This window comes from Halichoerus grypus, chromosome 7, assembly GCF_964656455.1.
Source record: "Halichoerus grypus chromosome 7, mHalGry1.hap1.1, whole genome shotgun sequence".
Classification (NCBI taxonomy): Eukaryota; Metazoa; Chordata; class Mammalia; order Carnivora; family Phocidae; genus Halichoerus; species Halichoerus grypus.
The window spans coordinates 85,147,461-85,159,757 of record NC_135718.1 but is presented as its reverse complement, the minus strand read 5'-3'; the positions used below and the strand labels follow the sequence as shown (position 1 = coordinate 85,159,757).

At 58.4% G+C, this 12,297-nt stretch overlaps 1 long non-coding RNA gene across 2 annotated transcripts in view; it reads right to left on the bottom strand.

Moving 5' to 3' along the window:
• Positions 1-12,297, bottom strand: part of LOC118546315 (uncharacterized) — a 76,287-nt gene that overhangs the window by 56,695 nt on the left and 7,295 nt on the right. The window contains exon 3 of one of the 2 annotated variants that reach the window (XR_013449468.1): positions 4,141-4,815. The exons of the other annotated variant lie outside the window; for it this stretch is intronic. This is a non-coding gene — a long non-coding RNA (uncharacterized LOC118546315). Of the gene's footprint in view, positions 1-4,140; positions 4,816-12,297 lie in introns of those variants that run through there. 2 annotated transcript variants of the gene reach the window in all.

The window sequence follows — 12,297 nt, the reverse complement described above, 5'->3', positions numbered from 1 at the left end:
AATAAGTAAATAAATAAATATGCTTTCTATATGAAAACCAAATAATAATGGGTACAGAATTTCAGATTTGCAAATGAAATGTTCTCAAGCTATGTATCACAGCAGTATAAATATACTTAACACTACCGGACTTTATACTGAAAATGTTTAAAATGGCAAAATCAATGTTATGATTTTTTTTTTAAAGATTTTATTTATTTATTTGACAGAGAGAGACATAGCAAGAGAGGGAACACAAGCAGGGGGAGTGAGAGAGGGAGAAGCAGGCTTCCCGCGGAGCAGGGAGCCCGATGCGGGGCTCGATCCCAGGACCCTGGGATCACGACCTGAGCCGAAGGCAGACGCTTAACGACTGAGCCACCCAGGCGCCCCAATGTTATGATTTTTTACAACTTTTTTCCTTTTTTTATGTTAATCACCATACATTACATCATTTTTCCCTGACTACTATCTTCTTTTTTCTTAACATATAAAGTATTATTTGTTTCAGAGGTACAGGTCTGTGATTCAACAGTCTTACACATTTCACAGCGCTCACCATAGCACATACCCTCCCCAATGTCTATCACGAAGCTGCCCCATCCCTCCCACCCCCCACCACTCCAGCAACCCTCAGTTGGTTTCCTGAGATTAAGAATTACTCATATCAGTGAGATCATATGATAGATTTTTTACAATTTTTTAAAAGTACATTCTGTATGATTCCACTTTTATAAAGATTTTATTATTTTAGAGAGAGAGAGTGTGGCACGGGAGTGGTAGGAGATGCAGGAGGTGGAAGAGAGAATCGTGAGCCCGCGCTGCCCTGAACACAGACCCTACATGGGGCTCGATCCCACACCATGAGATCACATCCTGAGCCAAAATCAAGAGTCAGCGGCTTAACGGACTGAGCCACCATCCATCTCCTTGGGCATTAGTGTTGTTCCATTCCCTGCTCTCTCCACCACTGCTGTGCTGAACACTCCTGAAAACACATCTGTGAAAAACTGAGCCAGAGTTTCCAGGGGTGAGTCTGAGGCCAAGCACTGCCAGGTGATGGGTGCACCTGCGGCCTGGGATGGGTGCTGCTCACTGTTCTCCCAGATAGGGGTGCCCGACACCCTTCTTTCCAGGGGACCTGCAGGGGACCCCCATGTCCTCAAGCACCTGAGGGCCACCCGGCCCAAGAATTCACCTTCTCTAGCAGAGGACAGATGGGACTTCTTTCTCTGGCCAGGAATATGAACCCTGATCCTGGGAAAGGAGAGCTCTCCTGGACTCCTCGCCCAGCCAGGCAGCTGTGGCCACGATGTATGTGATGGAGCCAGAGTGGCTGGGCCTTGGAGAGAATGAGTGCCTTAAACCAGCCTTGCGCAGGGCATGCGGAAGCAACAGTCCCTGCTTCCTGGGGAGCAGTGATGTGTGGGCGGAAGGAGGCTGGGGTGGAGCCTTCCAAGCCACACGACAGTCTTTCCCTTGGTCCTGAAACCAGCAGGAAGGGAGCTCCGAGGGCGGAGACGAAACTTCAGGAGGATTCCCATCCAGGGAAAGGGTGCCCACTGGAGGGCACTGAAGCAGCCAGCCCCACCGACCCGCAGACCATTTGCACAGGATCACCTCCCGCGCTTCCTTAGCATGTTGTCCGTCTTCGTGTGTGGACAGTGACTGGCTGGTGCACTTCCAGAGGCAGACTAGAAACTTTTCAGTGCTTGCTCGTGGGTCAGAGGACCACCGCCCAAAGAAGCAGAGGATGTCCCTCTCCCTCCGGAGCTGGGGAAGGCAGCCACCGTCCTGGGGCAGGACTGGGTCCAGGAGTGTGTTCTTTCTGAAGCCCCCACCTTCAGTGGGCGTTGCTATGCCTGAGAAAGGCCCCCTCAGCCCCAGAGTCAGGAGCAGTGAGGGGCTGTCTCCAGCCCAGGCCCAAGATCACGACCCTAAACCATCCTGTCTTTGGGAGGACAGGCCTCCTCCAGGAGCCAGGGAGGGGACTGGCCCCTCTCCCCTCCCCAGGTCCAGGACGCCTGGGACCCTTCAAGAGCTCTTCATTTGAGGAAGAGTCATGGAGAGCGTGTGTGTCTCGTCAGCCCAGCAAGTGAAAGAACCAAACCCCAACGCTCAGGTTCTAACAGAAGCAGAATTTCAATGTACCGTTTAGAGGCAGCCTCCTCCCCTCTTACGTGGCCTTGGGGGACCCCAGGGAAAGTCTTTGTTCTCCTTCCGTCAGAGACAGGAGCTGGCCCCGTGTCAAGGGGTCCCCACCACATCCCCATTCCTGAGGAAGAGCCACACACACGGGCCTGGTGTCAGGAGTGTGGTCGACCACTGCTCCTGGGCTCCCAGCCAGGGGCCCGGGGGCTGCATGGAAGGGCTGGATTGCTTTTGGGGGGAGGGGTGCTCACTGGTGACACCACTCACCATCCCCCACTGCACTCTGCAGTCCAGGCTCTGTACCCAGCTTAGGTCAATCACCAGCACCCTACATGTTCCTGCCATGGGAGGGATCACTCAGCATCACCCCATTGCACAGAGGAGAGGAAGGCCCAGAGAGGGGAGGTAAATGACTCCAGTCCCAGGGCTGGTCAGCAGAGAAGCTGGAAGGCCAGCGCTCCACAACCCCCGCTAGCCCAGCCAGAGACTCCCTGAGCCCAGAGCGAGCCCTCCCCTGCCTGCCCAGCCACGCACTGGCCCCTGAGCTTCATGTGGCCTGTTCTTGGCCCTGAAGGTGTTGCTGGCCGACTAGGAGGGGGAGTCCAGCTTGTGGGACAGGCTGTAGATACAGGACAGAGTGACTCGTCTGAGCTAGCAGGAGCCACACTCTGGTCTCCCTCCTGGAGCCTGCCAGGGAGGAGGAGTCTGGGTGCCCTAGGGGCCAGCACACAACAGGGTCTGCGCTGACCAGGGAGCCAGGGCCCCCAAGGAGAGTCCACTGTGCCCTCTTCCCGCTCCTGCCTGGCCTCACCTCTCCTCACTGTGGGGCTGCAGGACCCGGAACCAGGCCCCATAGGTATGGCTCAGCTCCAGCTTGTAATGATTTTGCAGCCCCGGGAACAGCTGGATTTCCTGGGTCTGGAGGGAGGAGTGGTTGCAGACAAGGATTGGGCTGGCGAGGATGCAGGGCCTTGTGGAGGGTGAAGGATGGGGCAGGGGCCAAGTCCTGGGGCTGAAATCCCTGAATGCCCACAGGGTCCCCCATTACAGTAACGACCCCCTTCACACTCAGGCATCCTGCTCGTGGGCCCCTCCACCCCGGCCTCCTTCCTGCCCCTCTGACTCCAGCCAGGGCTGCAGCCAGGGACAGGCTGGACCTCTGTCCCAGGTCCTGCCAGGAAGACAAGGCAGAAGGAGGAGAGGAGAAGGGGAAGGGGCAGACTGATCTCCCTGTCCTGAGTCGGCCTCCACTGATGCCTCCAGGTCCTCTGGCCCAGCCCTGCACTTACCTGGACCCTGAGAGGGTCTGCATTCCAGGCCAGCTGGGTGGGGGGTATTCAGTGACCTGTGCGTCCCCAGATGTCCAACGCACCTGGCCTTGCACCCTGAGGCCTGCCGCCCAGGGTGGGCGTGGTTGCAGGGCTGGTAGACTTTGGGGCCACAGAGCAGTTGGCAGTGGTGAGAAAATGTGGGGACTGGTCAGGTGCGGAGCCATGGGTCTCATGCACATCCGCCGCCGGGCTGGGTCATGGTACAGGTGCTGTATGCAGGTCATCTGTGCACACCTGGCCGTGACACACCTGGCTGGCCCTCTCGGTGGGGAGGCCTGTGTGCCTGGTGCACCTGTCCCCCACCTACCCCTGGAGGAGTGGCTGCATTCAAGCGTTTCCATGTCCAACCCTCAGGGACAGTTGGGAACCTGGGTCAAGAGAGGCAGGGACTGGCCCAGGACAAATAAGGGGTGCAGAGTCAAAGCACAGGGCTGCTCTCCAGTCCTAGGCCAGCCCCAACCCTCTCATGAGGTTCGCTTTGGGGGTGAGAGCCCCTCAGATCCTCAGGGATAGCTACCCACCCCGTCCCATGTGGGGACATGACCTTGGGCATCCCCAGGCACGTAGAGGCATGCGCACCTACACACCCACACACACACACACACACACCACTCTGACTGCCCAGCTGGGGGTCAGAACGGGAGGGCACCCTGGGAGCAAGGTGGGTGGCAAGGGGGAAAGAAGAAAGAGGTTGCAGACAGCTGGGCCATGGGGCAGGGCATCACGACTCCTGGCAAGGACCCAGATCCATAGCATGGGGAGGGGAGACAAGCCAGGCTCATGGTCAGGGGTCCCCAAGGGGCCCTGGGGGGTTGCCAGGGCACTGGGAGAGGACAGGGTCTGGGTTCCGGTGTCCATCACCACCCTGGGCACTTGGAAGTAGGAAGAGATACCCACCCCCAAGTCCAGAGGGGCTACAGCACAAAAGGCCTCAGCTTACTCTTCTGTCACTTGGGCTGTAGAGATGCAGTGTCCCTAGGGTCCCACAGGCTTGTGGAAGAGCCTGTTGGCCTTGGATCTCCATCCCTGACCCACTGTGCTCCCAGTCCTGGGAAAATGCTTTGTCCTCCCTCGAGGTCCTTCTGAGCAGAGGACAGACTGGGGGCTTGGGGGGCTGAGGACCTGGGTATGCAGAACGTGGCAGAGCACTGGACCACTAGTCTGGGGACCAAGGTCAAGACCCTCCTTGTTGCAGCCTCAGGGTCCCCATTTGGAAGAGGTTCCAGATTCACTGCTCTGGTCAGGGTGACAAGGCCTTAGGAAGGAATGGAGCACCAGGACAGGAGAGGGAAACACGGACAAGGGAGGCTTCTGAGGTTTCTCACATCACCCCTGGAGTCCGCAGATCCTGCTCCTGTGAGAGACACAGAGACAGAGACAGAGACAGAGAAGGAGACAGAGAATGAACACAGGACAGAGGGAACCAGAAGTCACACACTTCCCTCCATCAGCTTGGAAATGACATCCCAGCATTTTGCCCCATTATCTTCCTGAGAGCGCCGTCACACAGGCCATCCACCCTGGAGGGGAGGGGATTCCATAGGGATGTGTGACCAGGATCCGGGGATGCTGGGAGCCACTGTGGGGACTGCCCAGCACATGGCACAGACGAGGCCCTGGGACCTGAGCCTAACCCTAATGGGAGCCCCTGGAAGTCTGTGTTGTGAGAGGACAAGGTCAGAATCAGTTCATTACAACCTTCCCACGGGGGCTGGGACACAGGCAGGAGGGGGGTGGCTTTGCCCGGACCCCAGAGCAGACCCAGGCCCCTCTGAGCTGTGCTCCAAGTCCCGCCCAGCCCCTGGCTCATCCTTGCAATCCCAAGTGTGCACCAGCCTCCTGTGATAGCAGGTACGGAACATGTGTAGAGGTCCTACCCTGATGGCGTCCCTAGAAGTAGAAGCCAGAATACCCCAATGTGCAGATGGGGAGCCTGGGGAGGCCCTGAGAGGCCCAGGGTCTGTCCTGGGTCACAGCCCCGGGCACGCGCAGGAGCCCGGTCTGAACCCAGCTCTGTGTCCTCACAGCGGGGACACCGGCTGCACCCAGGCCTCCCGGGGGCTGTGGGTGGGCTGTGTGGGTGTCACTGTATGGATGGGGCATGGGGGGAGGGTGAACGTTGAGCAGCTGGGGAAGGTGGGCCCTCGGGGGGTTCTTGTGTGAGGAGGAAGTTGGGTAAGGGGACCCCAGGCAGTGGTGACCTCACTTCCCTGACAACAGAGCCCAACAGAATTTGGAACCCCAGTAACCAGGCACCCACATTCCAAAGACAGCCCCCTGCCCAGCTCATTTCATTGGAGATACTCCAACAAAAAACATGTTCAGGTGTTGCCCTCCAAAGTCCGGAGGCTGCAGGCTGAAGAAAGCGCGCCCTGCAAATGCTGTCCCCTGCTGGGGATGTCGTGTCAGGGCTCCCCACCACCTCTGGCCATTTGGCCGGAAGGACAGAAAGGTGACACCAGGAGGCCCAGAGCCGGCCACCCAGCCCCACACGCTCTGATCTGACCTGTGCAGCCCCAGGTCCCCTCCGTGTGTGTGTGTGTCTGTGTGTGTCTGTGTGTGAGTGTGCGTGTGCGTGCGTGCGTGTCTGTGTGTGTAAAGAGGGGTTATGCGGGGTGAGGCCACCCCGAGCAGGAGCAGGCTGGTGAGGGGTCAGATACCCAGTGGACAGGTCATGTTCAAGGTCAAGGCTGACTGGGTGGGATGGGGTGTGCGGGCGCTGCCCCTTCTACCCAAGGTTTATCCCGATAGCCCTGCAGGGATGGGTCACTGCATCCTGGGTGCAGGGTTGTGCACGCACAGGTCTGTGTCTGATCTGGGAGCAGCAGGGGGACTGGGCAGGAGGACAGTGAGGATGGCCGGGCAGGGCTGTGATGCCTCCAGCCGGCTACCCGTCCCTGTCTTTGCAGAAGGCCACGGATGACCTCCAGAGGCAGCTGGCGGACATGCCCTCCTCCCTGACAGAGGGGTTGACCCCACAGGCATCCCCAAAAACAGGTGCTGGGGATTGCCGGGCAAGACCTACACCACCACCCAGACCACTGTCCCAGGTGGTTGGTCACCGGACAGTGGTCCAGGAGCCGGAGCCCACGGAGGCCGAGCCCGAGGGTGAGAAGGCTGGGGCTGGGTGTTTGTGGTGTGTGGGGATGGGTCAGTGCTGGCCCCACAGGGAGGAGCCCCCAGAGGCTGGTGTGGGGCCAGGAGCAACGACTGGGCACAGAGCACCCAGCGGGTGGACTGCAGTCGGGGAGACGTCCCCGTGAGGGCTCCTTCCTGGTTGTGGCTTCTCTGGGAGGCCCTGGGCTGGGTTCTGGTTCTGCAAAGGCCCACGGAGAGCAGGCACGTGGGTGAGCTTTTCTCCTCTCACAGCTGCTCCACCACCTGAGGAGCCAGAGCTGGCTCTGGAGGGAGGGGTGGTGCCTGCGACTTCAGGAGGGGACCAGGAGCCGGCAGGTGACCCGGCACCCGCCAACGGGGAGCCTGATGTGGACCAGGAAGAACTGGCACCTGCCCCTGAGCCAGCTCCTGCTACTGCTCCTGCCCCTGAACCAGCTCCTGCCCTGGATCCTGCCCCTGAGCCAGCTCCTGCCCTGGATCCTGCACCTGCCACTGCTCCAACCCAACTCCTGCCCCTCCTCCTACCCCTTCCCCTGCCCCTGCCAGAGCCATTGCCCCTTCCCCTGCCCCTGCCTGAGCTCCTGTTCCTGCTCCTTCTCCTGCTCCTGTCCCTGCCCCTGCCAGACTCGCTGCCCCTTCCCCTGCCCCTTCCTGGGCTCCTGTTCTGGTCCCTGACCCTGCTCCTGCCCATAACCCTACCCCTGCCAGACCTGCTGCCCCTTCCCCTGCCCCTGCCTGAGCTCCTGTTCCTGATCCTTTTCCTTCTCTTGCTTCTGCCCCTTCCCCTGCCAGACCTGCTGCCCCTTCCCCTGCCCCTGCCTGAGCTCCTGTTCCTGCTCCTGCTTCTGCCCCTTCCCCTGCCAGACCCGCTGTGCCTTCCCCTGCCCCTTCCTGGGCTCCTGTTCTTGTCCCTGACCCTGCTCCTGCCCCTGCCCCTGCCAGACCTGCTGCCCCTTCCCCTGCCCCTGCCTGAGCTCCTGTTCCTGCTCCTTCTCCTTCTCCTGCCCCTGCCGGAGCTCCTGTTCCTGCTCCTTACCCAGGTCCTGCCCTGGATCCTGCATCTGCCACTACTGCTGATCCTGTCCCTCCCCTTGCCCCTGCCCCTGGCCCTGCTCTTACACCTGTCCCTGCCCCTGGCCCTGCTCTTACACCTGTCCCTCCCCTTGCCCCTGCCCCTGGCCCTGCTCTTACACCTGTCCTTCCCCTTGCCCCTGCCCCTGGCCCTGCTCTTACACCTGTCCCTCCCCTTGCCCCTGTCCCTGGCCCTGCTCTTACACCTGGCCCTGCTCCTGGCCCTGCCCCTGGCCCTGCTCTTACACCCGTCCCTCCCCTTGCCCCTGCCCCTGGCCCTGCTCTTACACCTGTCCCTGCCCCTGGCCCTGCTCTTACACCTGGCCCTGCCCCTACCCTAACCACTGCCCCTACTCCTGCTCCTGCAGGGCTCCCAGAGCCACACCCAGAGCCCACAGCCCTGCGGGGAGAGCTCCTTGTACAATTACCCTTAGTTCCATCGCCGGACCCCGACGCCCCGCCAGATTGTTTCATCCCCTCTCCCTATGTTCTTTCTCTCTGGTTCATATTAACTGTTATTTTATCTTTTCATGTTCTGTATACTGTTTATTATTTGTTTTAAATAAAATTACTTGTTTTCAATTGAACACGTCATGAACATTAAGTACATTCCCAACGCTGTGCCACCACACCACAGAACATTGCTGCGGAATATCTCATGCCCCAAAGGAGTCCCCGAACCAGAAGCCCTCCCTGCCCGTTTCTCCCCCAGCCCAGACCATCAAAACCCCTAAGCTGCTTTCTCTCCCTGTTCTTTTACTTGTTCTGGATGTTTCTGTACATGGAATCACGCAATAGGTGCCTTTGTGTCTGCCCACCTATTTTCAAAGGGGACTTGTTTTCTTCTGTGTTTATTTGTCATAAAATTTCCCTTATTCGATATTGAAATCCCCGATGGATTACACATCAGATGTAATCATAGAGGCCACTTTAGGAATTATGGCCACAATCTCGAGGCCGAGACCCCTGTTCCTGCTGGGACACCACAGCCTGACCCCAGACAGGAAACGGCTGGTTCCTCCTGTGGCCCACACAGAAACCAGGGAAATGCAGAAAGCTGGAAGACACACCACAAAGCAAGGCCAGAGAAAGGTTTCACCTGACTCTGGTCCAAACCACGCTCCAAGTCACTGGGTTCCACAGGGATGGAGACCAAACACACGCAAGTCCAAGGGGGAGGATAGGCATGCAGGGAATATGTGTCAGAGATGTGGAGCTCCCGGGGAAGGACTCTGGCAAAGGAAACCCTATGGATGCAGTGCTGGTCACCCTCAGACCGGCAGGTGTCTGGTCTGGGGAGAACATGAGGAAGCGGAGGTCTAATGCAGGTCCCCTGGAGGAAAGGGTGATGGGCACCCCTGTCTGGGAGAACAGTGAGTAGCACCCATCCCAGGCCGCAGGTGCACCCATCACCTGGCATGCTCGGCCTCGGACTCACCCCCGGAAACTCTGGCTCAGTTTTTCACAGATGTATTTTCAGGAGTGTTCATCACAGCAGTGGTGGAGAGAGCAGGGAATGGAACAACGCTAATGCCCACGGAGATGGATGGGATCCATGGTCCCAGTCCTCATGATAGAATGCCCTGTAGCTACTGTCACATTGTCCTTTGGGGTACAGGATCTGGGAAGCCCCTCCTGAGACCCCCTCCTGCGACCCTGTTCCTGGGAACATTGAGAATTGTTTGAGGAGGAGGTGGAGAGGATCCAGGATGACACCGGGTCCAAGGAGAAGGAAGGTCAGCACTGGGAGGACAGATGGACGTGCCCTGAGCCACCAACCAGGGCCCGTGCTGTGATGCCCTTGGACCTCACCCCAAATAATGGCTCCTGAGGTATGGATCCAGCTTCTGTGGTTTTACTCCCTCCCTCCCTATGTCATTTATTCACTCATTCATTTCCTCCTCTCTCTCCTTCCCCTCCACTCCTCCCTTCCCTCCCCCACTCCCTCCCTCCCTGGCTCCCTGCCTCCCTGCCTCCCTCCCTCCCCTCTATCCCTCCCATCGTCCCTTTCCTCCTGCCTCTCTCCCCTCCCTCTCCCCATCCTGCCTCCCTCCCATCCTCCCTTCCCTCCTCCCTCTCTCCCCTCCTTCTCTCCCATCATCCCTCCCTCTCTCTTTCCCTCACTCCCATCCTCCTTCATTCAGCACAGGATCTGGGGTCCCTGCTGTGTACTGAGCACTGGGGCTTCATCAGCAAGCACCCCCCAACCCACATGGTCACGTCCACTGTGGGAGGTGACGGGGGGCAGTCCTCAGGGCTAGCTCTGGTGATGTAGGAATCTGCTCCTGGAAACAGGCCAGTTGCACAAAGAAAAGAATGGAGACACCCATGTTTAGCACCTCCTCTAGAAAAATCTCGTCCTGAAAAGTGATGAAAAGTAAGTATATCCTAGACTTCATGCAATGTGAGTTCTAATGGCAGGTACACACTGATTCCTAGAACCAACAAAGAGTAAATCATCCAGTGTCAACTGGGGAGTTGTGACACAACTTCTCTGACCAAATGACAGCATTTTAGCCACCATCTCCAGGGACTCCGAGTTTTCCCAAGGGTCTCTGTGATCCTTGGATCCTTCCATCGACCTCCTTGGGAAGCTCTGTCCTGTCCTCTTCCTTGTCTCCTGCCTCTTCTGGGACCCTTCTGTGGCTTCCCCCTCCCCCCTTTGCAGGGCCGCCCTCACCAGGATTCCCCATGCCCCTTGGCTGGGCGCCCGCATCCCACACTGGGCCCCATGAGCCCAGTGCCTTGTGCAAGTCCTGTACGCTCCCTCTGGGGTCACTTGGCATCTCCCTTGCAGCGACCTGCATCTTGCTGTGCTGAGTCTCCTCTGAGCAGTCTGTGAGGCTGAACTGTACCCATGTCATGGGCACGGAAGTGAGAGTCCAGAACGTCCAGATGACCTGCTCCCAGTCCCAGCATGTGGAGCCTGGGCCAAGGATGGTCCACGAGCAGAGGAGGACTTGGACCCAGGGAGCCTGAGGGAGGATGTGGCACAGTGAGCCCACAGGAGGAGAGTGAGCAATGTGGGGGCCTGGTGCTCAGACCTGCTGGGAGACCACATCGCACTGGCTCTGTCCCCAGGGCTGGAGGTTGTCAGGGTATCCACCCTCCCAGGCTGCAGGCTGGCAGGGACTGGCAGGAGAGGAGGCACCTGGTGCAGGAGAGAGCCCTCTGCAGAGAGGAGGGGGCAGGAGCTCCCCCAGCAGCTGGAGGAACTCGGGGTAGCCACCCTCTCAGGCTGCAGGCTGGCAGTGGCTGGCAGGAGAGGAGGTGCACCTGGTGTAGGAGAGAGCCCTCTGCAGAGAGGAGGGGGCAGGCTCTCCCCCAGCAGCAGGTGCACTTGGGCAGGCTGAGGGGGGCATTAGTGGACAGCAGTGCCTACAGCTGGGGTCTCCACAAAGACTCTCAGGCTCAACACAAGCTGTGTGGATGGCCTTTGTCCCCCAAATACAAAGTCTGGCCCAGGACCCCCCTCAAGCCCTGACTCCCAAACCTTTGTACTCAGCTCAAGTGACAAGCAATGGCCAATAGTTTAGGTGGTGTTGGGTGCACAGGGACATTTGTTTTTCTGGCCCATGCTGTAACATTGCTGGCATTTTAAAGATCTCAGGGCTTTGATTCAAAAACGGCAGGATGCCGGGGACCCCAGACAGCTTTCTGGAAACCTGCCTCTGGGCCTTGCAGCCCTCCCATCCCACCAGCTCTGCTCAGAATCCCTCCAGGCCACAGACCCACAGTCTTGGGTCCTCAGGTGGCCCAGACGATGTGCCTTCAAAAAGCGATCCCAGTGGGGCTGCAGGACACACTGTGGATTCCAGCAAATCCCCCTCCCAGAAACTGAGGGTACCGTTGGACGAGCGGTCTGAAAACAGCCAGGTCAGGGTTCCAGGAAGACACCAGAGGCACAGGAGTAACTGAGGAGCATCTGAAGGTCAGGAAGGGACAGTCAGACTTCCAGGCCCTTCTTCCCTAAAGCTCCTCATCACTCAGCCTTTCTTTCAGTGATTCTGCTTGGTTTCTATTTGTCCCAACTGTTATCCATTGCCCTAGGCAGCAGAGACTCATGTATGCCTTTAAATGTTTCGGACACTGAATGTCCTCTTCAGGACATAGCCACTTCACTCCTGGGAGAGTTGGTAGCAAGCAAGAAGTCACAGAGGATTCCAAGGGTCTGGACTTGGTATTTCCCTCTCCTGAGATGGGGACACCTGTGGAAGGTGCAAGTGGCCAGCTGGTGGAGGGGGGGGCAGGCACCTGACATGAACAGATGAGGCCTGAGGCCCCCCGGGGTATGTGCCTGGTGTCTGGACTGAACGGGTCTTCAAAGCTGCAGATTGGCTGGGATCATCTTCAGGCTGAGGAGGAAGGTGAGGGGAGCAGAGGGGACTGAGGAGGCTTGGCTTAGACAGGAGAGGGCAGGCTGAACCACTCCTCTGGGGGAAAAGTGGGTCAGGTCCAGGCTCATGGGGACAGACACTGAGGCCACTGTGTACATGAGATAAACCAGTCCCTAAAGGACTGATACTAGAGGACCCCACTTGCAAGGGATGGAGAGCACTCTGACTCATAGAGGTGGAAGGAGCTGGTGGGTGCCAGGGCTGGGGAGGGGGAAAGGGGGTTAGGATCTCATGAGTAGAGGTTCAGTTTG